Genomic DNA, 6,017 nt, shown 5'->3' with positions numbered 1-6,017 from the left:
CACCATCATCGGCAGGAGGAGTGAAATCCTGAGGCGGCATGCTTGAGGATGGATAGCCTGGGTAAGACTGCGGAGGCGGGTAGCGTGCCATCCATCCGAGTAGCAACTGCTGTGTCACCACCTGATGACTGCGCATATCATCGAAGCGCTGGTCAATCTGCCCGCGCAGGTCATCGTAGCGCTGGTCTATCCGAATACGCAGGCCATCCAGCTCAGTAGATATCATCTCATCGTGCTGGTCAAAGCGGCTCTCCAGCTCGGCGATCTGCCAGCGCAGATCAGGATCGGCCTCTCCATCGTCAGCAGCAGGAGGAGCAGCAACAGGAGCAACCTGTTGTCGAGGTAACTCACCTAGTGCCCTCCCATCCTTCCACCTAACCGTCCCAGCCTGTCCTAAGATTCCAGACTTGGAAAACGCACGTTTCCCAAGTCGACAATCCTGCCTAACCATCTTTACTATCCTCCCCTTAGAGACATCAATACCTAGGGTCTCAAGCTAGTCAGTAATCACATGCCCATAAGGCATATAGATGGTGTAACCGCTTGGCTCGCTATGGGATATGATAGAAGTATAGACACTCGACATGACATCAAAGTCAAGACGCCTACGCAACCCGTAAAGCATCAGACAATGATACGGTCGAATCTCTGCCAATGGTTTAGAAGTAATAGGTAGAAGACAGTTTGTGACAATTTTGAAAAGAATGTAATCAGGAGCAGAAAGACCAAGGGCTGCAAATGTAGGAAAGTCGACATCTAACTCATCTAATCCATCCGGTCTCGGATGTCCAAAGAAGTACTCATAAATTGAGTCAGATGAGACATCAAGAGGATGAGGCACGGGTTCAGGCAAAGAAGGATAGAATGAGAACACCGTCCCCGAACACAAACGACAGCCTAAATAATCAAAGAAGGCAATTAAGCTGAAATCAACGTTTTGCTTAGCCACTCTTGATCTATAACTACCATCAATAGTCTGATGAAGGTTGTTATAGAATTCAGAAACTAGGTCAAAGTTGATATCTCTCTCTAAATATACCAAGGAATCAAGTTTATAGTAGGTTATGGTCTCCGTAATCGCTGGACAAAACTCATTCATGTATTTTTGATCGACTGATCTACATGGGAGCAACTTGAAGGTCCTTTCCTTAAAGGATTGTTCAAACTGTTGGTTGGGAAATCTTCCCGAACTGGATGGTTGAGGTCGGGAAAGAGCAGCAGGAGCTTTGGATTTATCTTTGGACTTGGAAGTACCCTCACCTACTGGTTTCTTCCTAAGGGGACACAATGGGAAAAAGTGGAGCACAGGAGCCAACCGAAACACAAAGCCACAGATATGTGAGAAATGAAATCGAAATGCCAAAATTTCAGAGAAATAGGAGTTACCTTGGTGCCATTGAACTCTTGGCTAGAGCTTCGGAGGGCTAGAACCGGCGTGCAAAGAGAAGAGAAAGGGTGAACTGGTGGGAAGAGTCGGCTAGGGTTTCGCGTGAATGAAGAAAAGAAGGGATCGGGAGGTTTTAAGGGTTTAGATCGGTGTATAGTGAAGAAATGATCGGACGGTTGTCCGATCAGAAGGTATCAGAAGCCTCCTGATCGGTCCCTGGACCGATCCAGGAACATCCTGATCGGTCCACGAACCGATCAGGAGACGATCAGTACGATCAGCGAGCTTCCTGATCGGTCGGTAGACCGATCAGAGATTGATCAGTGGCTTTTGTGCCGAATTGATCTGATCGGTCTCCGGACCGATCAGGGATCTTTCAGATCGGTCTGTAGACCGATCAGAAAGGGATCAGTAGCGGGCTCGAGCGTGCCAGGCTGACTTGATCGGTCCGTAGACCGATCAGTGTCTGATTTCTCCCGTAATTTCAGTAACTGAAAGTAGTAATTTCAGTAACTTGTGTTCGATAATTCGTGGAAGTTTCTCTAGGAAAACTCCCAAGTTCAGCACCTAGAACATGGAGGATCTACAAGCATAGCTCTTACCTAAAAGTTATGGTCTGAACATGTTTATAGCCCTAAAGTTTCAGATTCTTATCAAACAAAACCTCACACTAACTCCAACCATATGGAGTTCTGTCTTCTTGGTCCTTAAGAGTTCAAAACATATTTTTGCTAAACTCATCTCTATGATCAGGTTCAAGTTTGTCAAAATATAAACAACTTGTCCTAATTTGCAATCAAGGCATGAAAGCTGAAATTCTTGATCCTTGTTATGTTTAGTTTCAAGTTTGTCAAAATATATCCAAGTTGTTATTATTTCCTTTAATAACCTATCATTTTATCAATCAAAGTCATGACATGAACCAAACAACAATACCAATCAACACATCAACCATCAACCATGATTAGAAAATTTCTAGGCAAAAGTCCAACCAAGATTCCTTGGTTGGAATATATGAGTAAGATCTAGGAACCAATTACACATGAATTATGTAATGGTGTTCCCCATACTCAATTAATGTCTCTTCAACCTAATTATTCAAGAGATGCATGATACATTTGAATAATTTGGTTGTTCCTAGCATCTCACCCCATTTCTAGCAAACAAAAATATTTTGTTAAACCTTATAGTTTGTGTGAGATGTTCCCAAGTTGCCCAAAATCATTCCCAATTACTCTTGTCATTTACTAGTCCTTATTGATCATGGTGAAGTTCTAATGACCTAAGGAGCCAAACACATCCCCAACTCCCTCCTTAAATGACTAAATTCATTTTTCGGAAGGGGTTTGGTGAAAATGTCGGCTAGGTTTGACTTTGACTCCACATATGTGAGCACAATGTCACCCCTAGCTACGTGATCTCTAATGAAGTGATGACGCACTTCAATGTGCTTGGTCCTTGAATGATGGACTGAATTTTTAGTTAGGTTGATCGTGCTAATGTTGTCACATAGCACTTGTACACTCTTATAAGAAAGTCCATAATCCTCTAGGGTGTGTATCATCCACAACAATTGTGATACACTCTCTCCCATGGCAATGTATTCAGCCTCGGTCGTGGAGAGAGCAACACAATGTTGCTTCCGACTTGACCAACTAACTAATGATGAACCTAAGAATTGACAACCCCCACTAGTGCTTTTCCGATCCAATTTGCACCCAGCATAATCGGAATCGGTATAGCCTACCAAGTCAAAAGACTTTGTACGAGGGTACCATAGACCTACTCGAATTGTGCCCTTAAGGTATCTCAATATTCTCTTAACTGCAATTAAATGAGATTCCTTGGCACAGACTTGATACCTAGCGCACATGCCCACAGCAAAGAGTATGTCCGGTCGACTAGCTGTGAGATATAGAAGACTACCAATCATGCTTCTATATTGCGTTAGATCAATTGGTTTTCCACTCTCATCATTGTCAAGGCGAGTGTTTGTCGCCATTGGAGTGGACACTTCCTTAGAGTCACTCATATTGAATTTTCTAAGCATCTCTTGAGTGTATTTTGTCTGATGGACATAAATGTCATCTCGAGTTTGTTTGATTTCAAGTCCGAGGAAGAATGTCAACTCTCCTACTAGACTCATCTCAAACTCACTTTCCATGTGAGAAATAAATTCATTCAAATAGCCCTTGTTATTTGAGCCACAAATTATGTCATCGACATATTCTTGGGCTACAAAAATGTTTTCACCATCTCTACGTAGAAATAGTGTTGGGTCTATTTGGCCTCTTACAAAGCCCTTTTCTAATAGGTAAGTTGACAACCTATCGTACCATGCTCGAGGTGCTTGTTTAAGCCCATAAAGAGCTTTCTTGAGCTTGTACACGTGGTTTGGAACTTCGGTATTCACAAACCCCGGTAGTTGTTCAACATAGACCTCTTCTTTAATGAAACCATTTAAGAAGGCAGATTTAATATCCATTTGATAGAGCTTGAAACCTCTATGTGCAGCAAAAGCTAGCATCAAACGAATGGACTCTAATCGGGCCACGGGAGCATAAGTCTCATCATAATCGAGACCTTCGACTTGACTATAGCCCTTGGCTACCAGTCTTGCCTTGTTTCTTACAACTTCTCCCTTTTGATTTAACTTATTTTTGAAGACCCATTTAGTTCCAATAATGGTGGTCTTCTTAGGTCTAGGAACTAAATCCCATACTTGGCTCCTTTCAAATTGACCTAATTCGTCTTGCATAGCTATGATCCAATCAGGATCGTGCAATGCTTCATCAACTAGTCTTGGTTCAATTTATGAGATTAAGGCAACCTCATTGGACTCATTTCTAAAGAATGATCTAGTCCTAACCCCTTGTTGGATGTCTCCCACAATCTGGTCTTGGGGATGACTAGAGGCTATCCTAGATTGTCTTGGTGTTGATGGTGCCTCATGAATGGTCTCACTAGGCACAGGCAATGACTCAATATCTGGCAAAGGATCAGATTGAGTTCTTTGTTGCCTTTGCTCATCAACATCAGAGTCAACTTCGACTCGTTCTTCATTTTGATCATTCAAACTTAGATTTCTAAGTTCAAATTGAATTTCTCCTACATCCCTTGATTGATCATTTAAGTTAGGGATTTCTTCAAAAGCTACATCAGAGGACTCTTCAATCAATTTAGTCCTCTCATTGTAGACTCGATAGGCTTTGCTGGTAAGAGAGTACCCGACTAGTATCCCTTGATCAGCCTTCGCCGAGAACTTCCCAAGATGGTCCTTGGTGTTCAAAATAAACACCTTACAACCAAACACCCTAAGATGTTTAATTGTAGGTGGTTTCCCAAACCAAAGTTCATGGGGAGTCTTTCCTAAAAACCTATGTATTAAAACTCGATTTTGCACATAGCAAGCTGTATTCACAGCTTCAGCCCATAAGTAGCTCGGTAGTGAGTACTCATTGAGCATGCTTCGTGCAGCCTCTTGTAGGACTCGGTTCTTTCTCTCCACAACCCCATTTTGCTGTGGGGTCCTTGGAGTAGAGAACTCATGCCTATATCCCTTTTCTTGACAAAACTCTAAAAACCTATGATTTTGAAATTCCCCACCATGATCACTTCTAATGGTTTTAATTGTTGTCGATTTTTCATTTTCAGTTCTTCTACAAAAGGAAATAAAAATATCTATAGTTTGGTCCTTATGTTTCAAAAAGAAAGTCCATGTGTATCTAGTAAAATCATCAACGATTACCAAGCAATATCTACTTCCATTCAATGATATTACATTACTGCAATCAAATAGGTCCATGTGCAATAAATCTAAAGCAGTAGATGTACTTACAGTGCTTTTACCTTTATGAACACCTTTTGTTTGCTTACCCTTTTGACATGCATCATATAGTTTGGTCTTGTGGTACTTGATGCTGGGTAAGTCTCGCACTAACCCTTGGTTGGCCAACTTCCGGATGTTCTTCATGTTTACATGTGCCAACCTTCTATGCCATAGCCAAGACTCTTCTTCTTTTGACATGAAACACTTAATCAAAGCATTAGTAGCACTTTTAAACGATACTTGATAAATATTATCAACCCTTGTGCCTACTAGTACCGTGTCAAGTGTGTCAATGTGTTTAACCAAACATTGACTTGAATGAAATTCAATTATGTAACCCGTATCACACAATTGACTAACACTTAGGAGATTAAAAGTCATCCCCTTGACTAGAAGGACATTCTTGATATGGAGACATTCGGATATATGAATGTCTCAAACTCCTACAACCTTAAAACTACCATTGTTACCAAATGACACATTACCTCTATTTTTGTTTTGAATGGTAGAAAATAGTGACTTGTCCCCGGTCATGTGCTTGGAGCATCCACTATCAACAAACCAAGTTGATAGACGCTCCCCCTTTACCAATGCCTACAAGACACGAAAGATAGATGTTTTAGGTACCCAAATCTTGGGACCTAATGCATCTACAATGAAAGACTTAGGCACCCATGTCTTTGTTACCTTCTTCCTAGTCTCATGAACCCTAGAAACATGCGATCTATGAAATTGGGTTCTTGACACTAAAGAAATAAAGCTAGACTCCTTAGGTTGGTATCCTAATCCAGCCTTGTTGTA

The sequence above is a fragment of the Zingiber officinale genome, chromosome 7B (genome assembly GCF_018446385.1).
Source record: "Zingiber officinale cultivar Zhangliang chromosome 7B, Zo_v1.1, whole genome shotgun sequence".
Lineage (NCBI taxonomy): Eukaryota > Viridiplantae > Streptophyta > Magnoliopsida > Zingiberales > Zingiberaceae > Zingiber > Zingiber officinale.
This window is presented reverse-complemented; position numbering follows the sequence as displayed.